Source organism: Rattus norvegicus, chromosome 18 (assembly GCF_021556685.1).
Source record: "Rattus norvegicus strain SHRSP/BbbUtx chromosome 18, alternate assembly SHRSP_T2T, whole genome shotgun sequence".
In the NCBI taxonomy this organism is placed as follows: Eukaryota; Metazoa; Chordata; class Mammalia; order Rodentia; family Muridae; genus Rattus; species Rattus norvegicus.
The window spans coordinates 65,676,505-65,693,699 of NC_141551.1; the positions used below are offsets into that span (position 1 = coordinate 65,676,505).

General features: G+C 42.7%; 1 protein-coding gene across 6 annotated transcripts in view; it reads right to left on the reverse strand.

The window, feature by feature from the left end:
• Window positions 1–17,195, reverse strand: part of Rab27b (RAB27B, member RAS oncogene family) — a 162,960-nt gene that overhangs the window by 63,982 nt on the left and 81,783 nt on the right. The window contains exon 1 of one of the 6 annotated variants that reach the window (XM_087593593.1): window positions 4,646–4,922. The exons of 4 other annotated variants lie outside the window; for them this stretch is intronic. The gene's annotated coding sequence lies outside the window, so the exon portion shown is untranslated. Of the gene's footprint in view, window positions 1–4,645; window positions 4,923–17,195 lie in introns of those variants that run through there. One more of the 6 variants, NM_053459.1, reaches the window with a different exon arrangement.

The window sequence follows — 17,195 nt, forward strand, 5'->3', positions numbered from 1 at the left end:
GCAGTGGCATGCCAAGCTCAACTGTACACCCTGTGGCCCCTGCTTTCTCCTCTCTAGTCTCTTCTCTCGGGCTCTTGAACATATCAGGCGCAGTGAGTCTCAACTGCCATTCTGGGTCTGCACAGAAATCTCCCGCTCACATTATCATTCCTCCCCTTCCCCTTTTCTGGTGCTAGCAATGAATGTTAGCAGTTTTTCCTTCAGTCCAGCACTTCCCATTAGAAAACTATTTTCCTTTATCCAGGAAGAAGAATGCAAACCCTGAGTTGCATAAAGTGGGAGGCAAGTGTAGGCAGCATGCTGAGACATGACCGGAGGCCAGGGAAGGAACTCAGTATTAGCTCAAGCAGGCCAGAGACCCTGGTTCAGTCTCCAGCATCAGACTGAGAGGAGGAGGACAGAGAGATGAATTTCACTCTCTCACTTTCTCTCACACTGATTCAACAACAGGAGACACTCCCCCACTGACGGCCTTCTTCTGAAAAAGTTTAAAGAATTACTTGTGCTTGTAGAACGATAAAGTCAGAAATACTGAGAAAAGTGTTGTGCGAATTCTCAGTATACTTTGAGCATGAACAAGCTCTGGGATAAGTGCTAAAAAGAACATTTTGAAATTCATTTTATTGGAGTCTGAATGTAATGTAAATTATTCCGGTGTTCTCTAATTTCTATTTCTCTTGGAATCCAGTGAAAAGCTGCTTACAAAGTTTTACACTAGTTTTTCTGAATATGTTATATGGAGAGGCTCATCTCTTGTCAAAGTTTCCCATGTTGCCGCATTGACATGTGTGATAACACATTTCTCAGCTCAGTCCTTATCTTAGCAACATCTGGCACCACTGGGTATTCTGCAAAAATTCCTGTCTTGGGTTCATGATGGCAGTGTTATCTGATAACTGTCCTATCACTTGACTAGTTTTCTGATGCTTCCTGAGGTGAGTTCTTTCAATGTCATACCAGCCAGGGATCAGTTCTCAGATCTAGATCTCAGCCTCCCCCATAAGCCCCCAGCTCTCTCCAGTCGATGTCTTGAAGACCTTGGGTCTGGCTGTGCGCTGGCCTGTGCTAGGTATTGAATTCTACAGAAAGAGAAACCTACTTGGCTATTTCCACTGAGAAGCTTGAAAATGCTTCAGACACTTGGTAACACAGTCTTCAACTCCCTCCTGAGTCTGTTCCTTCCCCATCTTTCCCAGTCTTAAGATGTAGCCTTATCATCTAACCTGCTTGTTCTTTGTGCATTTGGATGACCACGCTGTTCGATCCTTTCCACCATCCCTCCCCTTTACCTGAGTTATTAGTAAGTCCTATCAGCTCTGCTTTTAAATACTCTCTGAATGGATTTACTTTGAGACCAGAGGTCCAGTGCTAATCTCTACTGTTGCCTTCGATGGTTAATTCAGATGCCTCGTCCCAGTTCTGTCTTTACTGGTGGTCATATTACAATCCATTGTCTTCCAGGAAGCCAGAGAAAGAGAGAGAGAGAGAGAGAGAGAGAGAGAGAGAGAGAGAGAGAGAGCGCCTTAAAAAACATTACCCCATTAGATGTACAGTGCTTTCATAGCGAAGTCATAGTCGATTTTTAAAGCAATGAGCAGAGCAACACTTCCATTTTGCCAGCTCACAATATATAGCGCTCCCAGCTTCTGCAGGGCACCGATTTCAAGGCCCCTAAGAATCCCTGCATGCACTGAAGCGTCAGCCCTTATATACGATTACACGGTATTTGCACACAACCTGCACAAGTATTATATATTTTAAATCTATACCTTAAACCATCTGTGTAATTGACCCAATTTAGATGGTTCAGGAAATCATGATAAGAAAGGTCATGGGCGTGTTCCGTACAGATGAAATTTAGCTTTGGATGTTTCTATTTAAAGATGACTAAACTTACTCACAAAGAGAGCCCCCTGTTAGCATATATTGAAACATCCCACCATACCTAACAAAAATATATAACTTATATTACAGGAAATTAAATCTCCTAAGGCTTTTCCTGACAAGTATCATTATTTTTACCCCTTACTATGCTTTCCTTAATGTTAAACTTTGTAGGATTATTAATTTGTTTGCCCCCCACCGCCACTCTACGATGTAGTGTGTATATAGCAAAGTCCTATCTTAGCTTCTCTTATCCATGCTGCTTAGAAGAATTTTTTTTTCCAGAGCTGGGGACCGAACCCAGGGCCTTGCGCTTGCTAGGCAAGCACTCTACCACTGAGCTAAACCCCAACCCCAAGAAGAATATTATTGTTCACAATGTTCTAGACAAGTGTTTGTTGGAAAATATTTCAATGCTATTTGGTATAGCCCTCTATCCAAAGTGAAAACTCCAAACCAACCAGTTATTCGCACCTTCAGAGTCCTCTATGGCCTGGCCCTAGTAGTACCAGGAAACAGGGCTGGCAGATCCATCCCAGCTGCCTGGCTGTTCACTCTGGAATGATTTCCAAAGGCTCACACCCTCAATTGCTCCAGATCCACACTGGAATAGCCTCCTAGTACCTGGTACTTAATCTGCAATCCGATACTCCCGCCCCACCCACACACTACCGAAACTTATGGAATAGCTCTCTCCTGCCCCATACTTGTCAGTATTTGGGAGTCACGTGTCATAGATCTAACCTGTTCATCTTGTTAGCTTTTGTGTCCCCAGATAAATAGCTAGATCCACAGGGTTAGGGATGCTTGCTTATTTTTCCCATGTCTGTCTGCAGAGAGCCTAGGGATGCAATTTAGAAAGGCATATTGAATAAACCAACAAGTAACCGAATCCATTATTTTCTCAAGGTATTGTGCAAGTTAAAAATATTGGATCTGAGGAAGAATTCTTTTAGTCATTTATTAAATAGAGAGCTACAACGTACGCACTAGCCCTTTGCTTATTCAAGGAGGAAGAGGAGTACCACACTGGAAGAACAGTGGTAATGACTGAGAAGGGTCTGAGATCAGCTAAGCATGTATTCTAAGAACAGGTCTATCTTGCAATGCCACCAGTAATGCTACTGGTTAACTAGCCTCGGTGAATCAACAGAAGAAATTGGTCTCGCTGTGTTGCAAGGTGAACTTCATGAGAACGGTCAGTGTGCCGTCCGTACTCTACTGAGCACCTAGGCTGAAAGCCTAGCCCTAACTTTCTAAGAATGGGGTGGGGTGGTGGGGGATCAACAGATGCCAGCTTGAACCACCTGGGACTTGGGCATCCGTGTTTCTGGAGGAATAGCTACATGGATGAACACCCATCCTGAAACTGGAAGGCAGAGGTACATCATGAGTTAAGAGGAACTCTTCTCCAAGGTTACCTTCCTTATCAGGTCAAACATACCTCTCCCAGAAGCCACCTAGGAGGAGGCAGAGTTGTGCTTCCCTTGCATTTGACAGATTCTTTGTGTTGCCATTTGGCCAAGGTGAGAACAGGTTTATCCAGTTTTATCAGAAATGGGTTCCCATTCAAGACCAATGATAGTAGTGGGGCATGGCAGTTCATAGCCAGTCCTGAAGGAGGGAAGTCTCCTTAATGTTGAGTCTCAGGAGAGTGCATACCTTAGGGTGAACCACAGAAGATCCTGCCTGTGAGATGAGTGTGCTCATGTGGGTAAGGAATGGGAAACTACGAAAAGTTGTTTTATAATTTCAAATTGATCCTTACAGTAGCTTTTAAATCCAGCGAATTTACCTATTTATGAAATCCCGGTGTCCTTTCTGCTTTTCCAAAGTTATAACAACTAACTAGTACGTTACACGTATATGCAAATAAGTGTGAACATAACTAAATATGCTATCTACTTTTCAAGTTATAACCCCTAACCAGTCCATTATGAATATGCAAATGAGTATAAATATAATTAAATACTTAGAACTATGGGCATTCTCCTGAGCAGACTCAACTCAAAACGTCATGTTTTTTGCTAACAGCCCTGAAACTGTACGCAATCCATTTAAACTGGAGTCCTGCAGCTTTAGTTTTAGATCGTGTCACAAAAAGCTGGTAAGGTGTTCAGGCACTAACCAAACACAGCTTGTTCCAAGGAAGGCCATCTCTGCTTACACATCACTGAGACAGTGTTTCTCAGAGACTTAGTAAGACAATGTTGCAGCGGGGGAGAACCTTAGTAGTGAGTGTATTGGGACTGCTTGCAATAACGCTCACTTCCCGCACTCAATCCCTAGATGCAAAACTTTGATCAGAATTCTAAAGTAATATGGCAAACACTGGAACACAGAAAGCACTAATCACTTTCGGTGGCTGAATCATCTCAAGGAAGTGCTAAGAAAAGTCCTCTCTCTTGCCTGGCCAGCCTCTCTAGGTCCTTTCTCCCTCACTGCCACTCTCCTTCTTGTGGCTATTAATCCTCTTGCTTAGTAAGATATAGCTGAACATCCCCCTGTCCAGTGTTCTTGTTTTGCTTTGGTTTGGTTCTAATCAGTCGTACGATAGGCACACACCAAAGCAAGGGGAATATAGATCGAGTTTGCAGGGGGCCATCCAAACAGGCACGACCCCCAGGTCATGCTCGCCTGGTTTTCTTCAGCTGCCCTGCGGGGCCTGCGCCCTCCCTGTCCCCACTTCCCCGCAGCCGCGCAGGCACCCGGAGTGGGTGGAACCGCATTCCAGCCTACAGCCGGCCTTCCCCCAACTCACCAGCCCGCAGAGCGGCGGCAGTGAGGGCGCTGGTATCAGGTTTCGGGGCCCACTCTAGTCTTCTCGAGCTCCGGGGACCCGCCAGCAAGCCAGCAACCAAGGCGCGCAGGCAGCCAGCCTCACAGAGTCACAGTCATGGGCACGGCTCTCTGCAGTCTGCAACCTGTGGCTCCCGATCGGTGTAAGGCCAACCTCTGCCTGTCAAGACTGCGAGTGGCAAGGCTGGTAGCACCACCGGGGAGTCCGCCTAGGCGGCTGGGATCAGGAAGGTTTGTGTGAGAAGAAGGCGTGCCTCTGAGTCCTAACGCGGATGTGCCTGGCTCACCTCGGGCTGGTGACTCAACCCTGCAATAAGAAACACACTTGGCTGCTGGTGGATTCTCCACGCTGAGGGAGTGCATGCCCTAGTGGCGGGCTCATTTTCATTGACTTATTTTCCTGGCTTTGCACAGACATCTCTTTCAAAGAACCCCGGGGCAGTGTGGGGAGACCAGCTCTCATACACAGCTCACCTCCACCCTTACTCCTAGAGCAAGGCTTCCAGGTAGGGAGCAGAGAAAAGCATCTGGTTAGACTGGGTATTGGAAAGAAGCTGCATTTCTAAAGTTGGGGCACACATAAGAATCAGTCCACGCAGACGGAATCCTTACTTGCTAAAAGCCAATTCAGGATCTATGAGTTTCTGATAAATAAAATAAAATACAAGGCTGCCGAAACAAGTACGTATTAAGTTACAGTATGTGGCAACTCCTTCACTTAACACTTTGGATTTTCCCATGAAGTAAAGATTCAGGGTAGCCTCTGGGAATTGCATTTTAACATATTGTAACATCCCTAGATTTACAGACTCATGGTCAGGGTATGAACACAGATTGAACATATGGAATTCCATTTGACGTATTCCTTCGCAAAGAAAATAGTTCCAAACGTGTGGCACGCATTTATCTTAGAGATCAGCAGACAATAACTTAATTTTTTTTGATGGCTTGAATTTTAATTGTTTAATTCATTCCCTGCCCTGATGCTTTAGAGTTTAAAGCATTGGTAAGATCTGCTAGGGTGAGTTTCTTGTGGAAGATCCAAAGCACAGCCCAAGCACAAAGATGTGTCCTCCTGGAAGATAAAATAATAGGGCCTGTCAGGATTACGATGTGAGTTTCTAGTCAGCCTAGGCTGCAGCATGAGGCTCAAAAGAAAGAGAAAAAGATGGGGCTGGGGGCGGGGATCTGTACAGTTAATTTCAGTAGGTAGTCAGGAACAACGCATGGCACTTTATTCTACAGAAGCGTTGGCTACACTTACTATTTTAGTGTCACTTAACCTACCCGATCCTCCCAAGGTACTGATTTGTACAATGTCTTAACATATTTTATTTTATGTATATGAGTGTTTGCCTTTATGTATATATGAATGTGTGTATGTATATGTGTGTGTATGTATGTATGTATGTATGTATGTATGTATGTATGTATGTATGTGCACTGTGAGCATGTCTCAGTGGAGCATGTCTACTGAGAGGAATCAGCTGTCCTGGAACTGGACATGTAGACACTGGGACCAAAGCCCGCCCAGGTCCTCAGAAATAGCAAAAAGAGCTCTTAAACACAGAGACATCCACTCCAGCTCCAATATTACCTGACTGGTAAAAATTGTTTCGGCTCTTCTAACAGAATAAGAGTGTGCGAAGTTCATAATTTTAAAGGTCCTTTTTTGTACCTGGGGTTCGTGGGACACAAGTTAAAAAGCTAAAATTTCTGTCTCATTCAACGAACCAGGTCTGATATGGATGCGGATGTCGTAACTGGGAAACTTCTAGATAAAGTGTCAAATCCATCACCTGCATTTTATCTTGCTTAAAACTCGCTGAACACAAAAATAAATCCACTTTGAGGTTCTAAAGGTGTCTTTAAACCATAAAAGGAAATAAAAGAGACAAGAGACATCACCACGTTAAATAAATTGCAACTCTGTCTTAAAAAGAAGTTCAACCAGTTGGAGGCGGGTACTGATTAGAGAAGCACTTTGCACAGTGCCTTCTGTGGATGGAGTTGTGGACAAGCAATTATCAGCAATTCTCCCTGCAAAACCCAGCAGGCTAGGACTTTACAGGGCAGCAATGCAGGCACAGACTGGTGACAGGCAGTGCAGTGTGGGGCTTGGTCAGAGGCATGTACACGGAATGCTTCCGTCTGACGTTTCCTCTCCACGGTCCTGTAATCCACCAAGTTCCCTTATCTGCTTCCTCCAGCCTCAGGAAGACTGGAGGCCGCTGTTCCTGGAGAGTGCAAATAAGTCTCATGGTTGGCTGACTATGAGTTGAACACAGACCCCTTGGCTCTGCTTCCAAGGAGAGTAAATAACAAAGAAATTTATATACAGAACAACAGCCACACAAAACCTCTCGAGATTGAAAGTATACTTACTAAAGATGCGCCAAATGATAGTTGTGTCAGAAGTTGAAAGTCCTCAGTAAAGCAGGGCGAAAAGCTACCTAAAATGTTGGAGGAAAAGGGGACCAAAACAATCCCAGAAAATCCCAGATATGAGTTCTTTCTACGCAGAAAGGGATGGAAAAGCCATCAATTGAAAAGAAATAAGGTTTTAAGAATTCCACAAGAGTATGAACATATGAGATTCAAGGTTTCTCTTCAAATTGACTCTTTAAATATGCGCCATTCTGAGGTAATAGTAACCCACAAATATTTAAAATGTTTTCCACAGCCACAAGGTAAGTCATTTAAATTGGAAAATTAGCTGTGCTGAATTTCACAAGAAGAATAGAAAATCTAGTTGTTTCCTTTGAAGGCCTTTACATCTTAATATGAGTTTTCTTTGAGTCTAGAATTATATATACAAATTCACTGTTAGCCATGTATTAGCTGTTATTAGCCATTATTAGTAGCCAATAATTGTTAGCATTTTCATGCTTTCAATGACTTAAAATTATTCATTCTTCTATAAAGAATTTGAAAGACAGCCTCCCTGAAACAAGCCAATAAATCAAGAAAGAGGAAGAGCTGTAACTCACAAACATGAGGGGAAAATTAGAGTTCTCCAGGAAACAGGCCAGCGGACAGGCGGGAGGAAGCCTTGCAATAGGTCCATCTCCAATCAAAAGGAAAATGGTAGATGTGGTGCCTGTGCACCAGGCAATTAACCCAAGGTGCTCTCCAGATCACCTTTGCTCTCTGGAGCGTCCCTCGAGATTTTGTTCTGCGCTCTCTGCATGTTAGGACACATTCAACAGAGTTCCAGTCAAGGGGCTGTGGCAGATATGATAGGCATCAGTGCAAGGCTACATCCCGAGACAACCCCTTTCCTTCCTACACATACTCCCCGGCCAGGTCCCCCCTACCCCCAGCATTCAGATACATTAAAGAAAAAAGCGCATTGAAATCCTACAAGATGGTAAAGTTGCTAGAGGAAGAAAAGTTGTGACCAAAAGGTCACAATCGCAGTCGCTGTTTCTGGACTGTGCCATGAGCAAGAAGATGACTTGTATGATGACACTGGGATTTTTGAGGGCTGTTACAGCAACTAGAGTGTTCTGGCTGACACAATTCGAAAGCAGTTTTGAGTAACTGAGTGTGTTGTGCAAAGTACTACATAACATTGAAAAGTGTATTAAAAACTCCAGGAAGAACAAAACAAAGCAGCGTGCAAAAGGCCAGACATGATAGAATATTGCTTTGTTCTGGTGTGAATATAATCAGTATAATACACACACGCGTGCACACACACACATACAGACACACACACACATGCACACACACATGCACACACACATGCACACACACACAGATACACACACACTCACAGACACACACAGTACACACACACTCACAGACACACACACACACAGACACACACACATACACACACATGCACACACACATGCACACACACAGATACACACACACTCACAGACACACACAGTACACACACACACTCACAGACACACACACACACTCACACACACATGCACACACACATACACACACATGCACACACACATGCACACACACAGATACACACACACTCACAGACACACACAGTACACACACACTCACAGACACACACACTCACACATACACACACACACACAGACACACACATGCACACACACATGCACACACACACATGCACACAGACATGCACACACAGATACACACACACAGACACACACAGTACACACACACTCACAGACACACACACACACATACACACACACACACACAGACACACACATACACACACGCACAGAACCAAACCGCACTAAAACTCCATGTGGAAAGTGGGGTGAGGGAGATGATACTGGGAATGTGTGTGTGTAAGAAAGCTAAGTGCGTCCTCAGTTATGATCACATAAAGTTAGTGAGTGTTGTGTAAGATGGCTGAATAATAATTAATAGGCTAACAAACCATTTAGAAATACGAAACAGGACCATAAAACATGAGGTGAATCACATATTTACCTGTGGAGTAGAGCCCATGATGGGCGGGACAATCTGTGGCTACGGTAACAGCATTTACTTCCTTTCTTCTTCCATTTTTAACCCCCTCCCCTGTGTGTGTGTGGCGGGCGGGGGGCTCAAGCTTGTGTGTGCTCACACGCATGTATGGGTGCTTGTGCCAGCAGAGGCCAGAAAAAGTTCTCAGAGCCCCTTGAAACTTGAATTATAGGGTGCAATTAGCTACCCTAAGTGGGAGGTGCTCTTAACTGCTAACTCTACTCTCCATTACCCTTAAAGATTCGTCTTTCCTCAATTAACTTTTACCGAGTTTGTTCTTTGTCAATGTCATATTCATATATACTTCATCCTATCTATGCTCTTCCCTCTATCCCCTCTTACTCTCCTCCTCCTCAATCTCTGCCACGTTCTATACTCACTTTTATGTCTTCTTGTTTTAGACTCCCTTCAGACAAATACAATTTGAAACCCTATTCCTTCTACCTCCACCTCCTTGGTAATGGATCATGCATGTGTGATCCCATCCTCAGTTCAAGAATAGGTAGGTAGGTAGATGGACGGATGGATGGATGGACAGGTGGATGGATGATAAACAGACAGGTTTAAACAACAAACGTGTTAGATTTCTTCTGTCACACCTTTTGTCCTATGAGCCACAGACATTATGGGCTTAATACTGACACTGGGTCTTGAAAATCCTCTTCACAAGTTCTTCTGGCTTAGACCCCACGCTGTTGAACTTCAAGGTTTTCAGATCGCCCCAATCCTGCGATGAATGACAGGGAAGGTAGGGTTTGCTGGGCAGGCGGAAGGGTGTGGCCCCATCTTCTGCTGATTGCTAGTTCGTATAGAGTCTGCCTAATCACAAATAGAAATCAGCTCCTCCCAGTCGGAGGAAACTGCAGAGCATGACTAACCAGTCCTGAGACTGGACTCCCAGGCCATGCTGGTTGTCCTACCTACTGCCAAGGATGTAACTTCCAGACATATGCATGCTTAGAACTTTAGACAGTAGGGTGATCTGATTGGGAAGGTCAGGAAACTCTCTTAGCCATGTTTTCCACCCGGGGCATGGAGTTACAATTGAATCTGGGCCATCCATGGGCTCTGACCTTATGGTAACTTCTAATCTCATTTTGCCTCCCTTTGCTAGAATGTGAAAATGAGGAAACCTAATTTGGAGCTTATTGTAATTTATGTTGGATCCTTTTTTCCTACGTTAGAGGGAAAATACTGAGGAGAAGGCTTTGTTTCATGTAGAACATTTGTGTGCAATTTTAATCTCAGAACACTCTGATTTCTGAGAAGTCATAGCGTAAGCGGGCTCCAACACGTTTAACTATGAACACAGCTACAAGAAGACATTCTTTAGTCATTTCAATAAACATGACAGTATGGTAAATAGAAGGAAATCATATTTAAAAAGAATTAAGCGTATAGGAAAATATGGCTTATTTTTATGTCACTATGCTTGCTAGCTTTACGTCAACTTGATACAAGCTAAAGTCATCTGAGAGGAGGGAGCCTCAGTTAAGAAAATGTCTTCATAGATCGGGCTATTTGTAAGACTGTAGAGCGTTTTCTTATTAGTGATTGATGGGAGAGGATCCCATCCCTAGGCCGGTGGTCCTGGGTTCTATAAGAAAGAAGGCCGAGCAAGGAATGATTGCAAGTCGGTAGGTAAGCAGCACCCCTCCATGGCCTCTACATCAACTGCTACTCTGTTCTATCACTGCTTGAGTTCCTCTCATGCCTTTCAGCGATGGATTATGATGTAGACGTGGACACTAAATTAGCCCTTTCCTCCCTAACTTGCTCTGGGCCATGGTGCTTCATTATAGCACTAGTAACCCTACGTAAGACAGTCACTATGACAATACTCTGTACACAAATTAAATACAGTCCTATATCGGTCTGTGTGATGATGCATTTGATAGTCATATGTGTAACTGCTCATCTGGTCTGTGTTTTGTTTTAGCAAATCTGATTTTTGCTGAGACATGACATGTTGAAAATACACCTTTGTGGGAAGGAGTCAAAGAAATACATATCAGACTCTTGGGCAAGTGATTTCCCATCAACTGTCTGGAGGAAGAAGGGAAATTCTTTCAATGCATGCATTTCCTCCATGAAAATCAGAAAAGGAGCCTTGAAGCCTCCACGGTGTTTCTCATGATGTAAGGGCACAGTTCAATTAATGTATTAGCAGCTTCCTCTCCTACAGTTTGACATGATAGAAGTAACCACAAAAGGCCTTGACCCTTCTCGGATGCACAATGTTGTCCCATGTCTTTAGTAACAAGAGTGGGTTTGTAACAGTCAGAAACACAGTGCATACTTGACTGTATGGTGTTCTTAGTTGTCACCACTGTTTAGAATCAACTTTCTCCAACTAACTGCAGATGTTTTCCTAAAACAGCCAGGCACAGTGGCATGTTTGTGCTGTAACCCCAGCACTCAGAAGAATGAGGCTCTCTAAGTTCAAGACCAGCCCAGAACACCCATATACGAAGAGTAACACACACACACACACACACACACACACACACACACACACACATCAACACTTTACTTTTATTTTTTTAACTTTTTCTTGAGACTACCACTGTCAAGATTAAACTTTCCTTGAAACTTTCATTTTAGAGTTAGAAATTAAAAAGAAGGAAATACGTACTAAACCTATTCTGCTTTTAATAATGATCAACAAACTTTTAATATTTAAAGTATAACTTCATCTAAGAGAATCTCTCATTTTTGGTACGAACATATATTTACTGAATGTAAAATATTCAAATAAAAGCTTGTAAAATACTGGAAATTGTTCAATTGGCCCCCAGCCCCATGATTCCTTGACTTGTATGATTTGAGGCAGGTTCTTTACTCTCAACTTGGTCCTAGGGGTACAGAGAGCACTTATAGCCTCCTAGTGACCACCAATGATCTGGGTAGCACAACTGGATCAGTCATTGTACCTCCTCTCAGTAACCCTAGAGAAGCCGTGATTACACCTTCCAATATAGAGACAGAAAACGTTGACATTCATGAATTTTTACTGTAATACACACAACTAAACTGTAGTCAATATACCAGTTGAAGACCACAAACATGTTCTCAATTCTAACAAACAAACATTTAAATAAAATTTAAAACTTTTTATAGACACCTTGATTCATCTGGTGAATTAATGTTAATGATATCACAGCAGCCAAACACTTCAATACCTTATTCTTGAAAATTCAACTTTACATTTTTGTCTCATTGGCTAAGATTATAGTCCATCTGCAAGAGATGAGTTATCCTATTTGTACTCTGAGTGGCTCATGATGATGTTTTTTTCATCTATATAAATTTTTTTTCATCTATATAAAATTGAATTAAGTTTTGATGATTATCTCCATGATGCCAACATTTCTCTTAAGTGGGAAATCATTCTTTAGAGAGGCTGTCCCCATAGTCCAGACTTGCTCGGGACTGCTGATCCTGCCTCCCCTTCCCAAACACTGGGATCATGGCCATGCATCACCACTGATGGTGAACTCTGTTTTAGTACGTATTAAGGTGTTTGGGGCTCTTAGTAAAGTTCTCTGTGTGGAATGTCTCATTCCCCGGGGCACCGGACAGGAGCAGGCTGCTACTTTTTGCATTTTTCATGTAAGGCTTCCTGTTTTTAATGGTTTAGAGGTCATTCATAAGCATCTGAAGATTGGCTCCTCACTGACTATTTAAAGCTTGTTCAGCACAAGTGAGCTCTGAGAATTTACATTCATAATGGGCTCAGGACAGACTTAGGGTAGCATTCCTGAATGAAAATGGTATGACTGATGACACTAAAGCTTGACCCTCTGAGTCTCGACTAAAGTTTCTTAGCAGTAAATGCTGAATTCCTCTGTCCAGAAAGGGTTTAGTTTGTGGTAAACTTGGCATTTGGCATTTGCTTTTATTTTTATGTTTTCTCTTTTATGGGGGGCCATTTTGATATAGAAAGACATTGTTTTTTTTTTGTAATAGTAACATAGCATAAAAGGTAAGTTGTATAATTCCAAGGAATAACAGAGTGGGCTCTTTACAAAACAACAATGACAACAACAGCAGCAGCAGCAGCAGCAGCAGCAACAGCAAAACCAAAGACCCAGTTAGTAGGGAACAGTGATCAGTATTAACAGTTATCAGAAAATGAAAGAGAAAACACCTATGCACATGTCAGTATGGGTATAGCCAGGGGTTGGTGAAGATACCCAGGGCACATATTTATTTCCTGCTAGTAGGGTTGTAAACAGGTTTGACTATTTTAGAAAACTGCACGACACCCAGAACTTTGCAATAAGCCTACCAGAAGTCATTTAGGACATCTACCTCTCAACCACAAATTTAAAAGTTCTCCTTGTGTCCTTTAAGAATGCAATTAAAAATAATGTATGTTCGCCAAACAGAATTTTACTCATCAGCAAGAATGAACTCGGACTACAATGGAATTAGCGAATTGCATCGGCATAATTCTGAATAACTCAATTCGAGCACAATAATATATTCTGTGGGGTTTCATACTTAAGAATGTCAGAGTCGGGCAGATCTAATCCATTACAAATAAAGATAGTGGCCATCCTGCGGTTCTTTAGACTGTGACTGGGAAGTGTCACAGGGGTTCCTCACAATGCGTCTTCCTCATCTGTATGCTATTTACATGTGTTTCTTGTGTGCCATTCACCCAGCTTTATCGTTTGCATACACTTCCATATTCTTTGGTCTTCAGTCTTGAAATGCAAGGTAACAACGAAATAATATTCAAATGAGACAAGGAAGGAAAAGATGAAGTGGAGGTTGGGCTAGTAGAGAGAATGCCTGCTCTAACAGCCACACTTCACACGTGAGACATGATTCATTCACTGTGTCATGGAAAGGCAAGCAAAGGCCTTGCTCAAGAGATACCCAAATCCATTCACAGGACTAGGACCGAAGAGAAATTTCTTCCGTGCTCAGGATGGAGCTTTGTGCTTGCCCCAAGTGAGTTATGACTAGAGGAATGTCTTTATAGTAAATACTTATGGGGAGTGCCTGGGGCTGTTTTGTGAATGGCCATCCTCTCTGAGAAATGGTGTTAATAAATAGTGGCATATAATCAAACAAGGAGTTCAATAGGAAGTAAGCTTCTGACCAAAGGGTGCTCAAGAACTTGGTCTTAATCAGGAGAGTAATGTCAGAGTAAAGAATTTACGTGGTTATATTCTGAGGCAAGAAGACTTGAAAATAAGTCACACTAAGGTTGCTAAGGAAGTGGCCAGGATGTGTTTGTTCTCTGTTAAAGATATGCACATAAGAGACAGTGTAGAGAAGCTGAGTCTTATGGTGGAATTGAGAAGTCTGATGCAGGTCTCTGTCTTTACAGAACACCCTGCTTCTGATCATGTCTAAACCACTGTCTTATTCTCCACAAAGAGGTTTAAGTTGCCCCCCCAACAAAGTGATGCTATTTCTAAATTTCTGTTGGTATTCATGTAATCTCCAGCGGGGAAAAATCTGAAGTGGGTATAATCCATACACTTTTAACTGAGTAATATTGCCCCTGGGGGCAAGATGTCTTCCTGAAAGTGAAATGTAAAGATGACATGATCTGAAAAAAAAAATCACGATCTTATCCAGCTTCCCTAGAAAACAAAACAATATACCACACAAAAGCTATAATATGGAAACAGAATTGGAGAAAAATGTCTACAAAGGCCTTGTGTGGGATGGGTGATGTGAGGGGGAGGTGAGTAAAGAAAAGCTTAGAACTGGAGCTCAGTGTTAAGAGCACAGCCCACTTCTCCTGACGACCCAAACTTGGGTCTCACCCAAGCTCGCTGGCTCACAATCACTGAAGCTCCAACTCTATGATCGTCATCCTTCTTCCAACCTCTGAGGGCAACTTACACACTTGGTGTGAGTCCACACACACAACACACACAGACAATAAAATAAACCTTAACTCAGAAAAACACACATTCAAACTTTATCAACTTCAGGATCTTCCAATACAATCTACTTGAAGGGTGTAGTCACGGGTTTAATAGTGGTTACTCAACTTAAATGTTACCGGAAGTCTACTAAGAAGATGATGGACTTGGTTTTAGGTGCTAATGTTGTGTTTTGATTATTGTTGTGTTAATACCAATCCTATGTTGGGAAGTTGCATTTCACTATATGCTTAGCACGCATTGTCTTTTTCATAACTTTAGTGAGGGGATCTGTGTGACTTCACCAATAAGGGAATCCAGTTAGCTCTTGAGAACTTGAGAGCAACTTGAGAACAAATAGGAAGGGACTTCCGGGCTGCAACATCTTGTCTCCTCCCTGAATTCTGCCAATCAAGGAGAACAATGAACAGGACAGGACAGAATCTTCTGTGTTCATTCCTGTCTGGAGGATGCCGAGTAAATATCGCTCCAATCAATAGTTTCAATCACCATTCTGTAGCTTGTGTTCTCATGCTAAGTATTTCACCCAAAAACCTGTTGGCGGTGTCCCTCGTGTAGGACTAAAGGAAGCCTGTCCCCAGCTGGTTTTTGACTAGTCAATAAACTTACCCGCAGCTAATGGCTGGGCAGAGAGACAGAGGTGGGACTTTTAGAATTCCCAGGAAGGGACTGAGGAAAGAGGGAGAGGGGATTCTGCCATGATGAAGGAAGGAGTAGGAAAAAGACCACGTCAGAAAGGTACAGGACGGAGAGACGGCCAACATGAGGTACAGGAGGGAAAGCGGCCCCATGAGGGCTGCCCAGCAGGGTCCAGGGCAGCAAAGATGAAATACAGATTTGTAAGTATTAACTCAGGAATATCGGAGCGGAGTGTGTGTTCGCCATGCGGAATGGGGGAGTGGCTCCGACGCTGAGCTGTTCAAGGCATTAAAATGTAAGGCTGTGTATGTGTGTCTTTCAGGAATCCAGAACATTGGGGACCAGGGAAGTATAGAGCAGATTAAGAATTTACCACATCACTATTACTTCATATGTGTGTCTATGTGTGTCGTATGCACTCATACATGCATGTTCACATAAATATGTACATGGTTACATAAATATGTGCATGCTTACATAGATATGTGTGTGCACACATGTAGAGAGGCTAGAGATCAATGTTGGATGTCTTCTAAACCTGGGGACTCACCTGGGATCAGCCTGTGTCTAGCATCACAGTACTGGGGTTACAGCTCCATGCCTCTATGAGTTTTTACAGGGGTATCGCGGAGTCTATTCCAATATTAATTATAACTGTAATTCGAATCACATATTAGGTATCAGACAGCAAAAAGATCTACAAAGGGTTAAAGTGGCCTGAATAAATGAGTTTCCCTGGTAGGATGTTCTTACTTCTTACCATCTAAGACTAAAGTGGGAACAGACACACACACACACACACATTCCTCTCTCTCTCTCTCTCTCTCTCTCTCTCTCTCTCTCTCTCTCTCTCTCTCTCTCTCTCTGAACACCATGCATAAGAAGCACTGATACTTGCATGAGCAGAAATCCCATGGAACCACCACTTTAAGAAATGCTAGTTAAAGCCCACATTGAGCCTTGATACATTGATCTAAACCTCTCCATCCTAATTTAGCCTCTCTTATCCACAGTCATTTGACAAGGAAAATTCTTTACATGTGAAGCGTTTATTTCACATCAACTATAGAAAAACATCAGAAATACATGCGCACCAACAACACAAAGATTATTTAATAGCACAATTCATATAAAAGCGAGGATCCCTGATCTCAAGAAGTTTATTCCTATTCTTTGGTTCTTAATTACTGGTTCCACAGACATAATGAAGTCCTTGGTGTGGCTTCCAAAAATAAGTTAGGGAAGATTATTTTCTACAGTTTCCTCTTTTACATTAAAGGTTTAATAATGATACATGTAAGACTACATGCCTCAAACACATGTCAATTGACAGTTTTGTTAAATGTTTAAGAAACACACATTCTCAGGGATTAATTTTTGTCAACTGCACTAGGAGCATAATGGGCATCAAGCCCACAGTGGCGTCTCAAAATTAATTTTATCAACAGTGAAGAGGAGATGAACCCAGGACTGGGATCTCTCAAAACA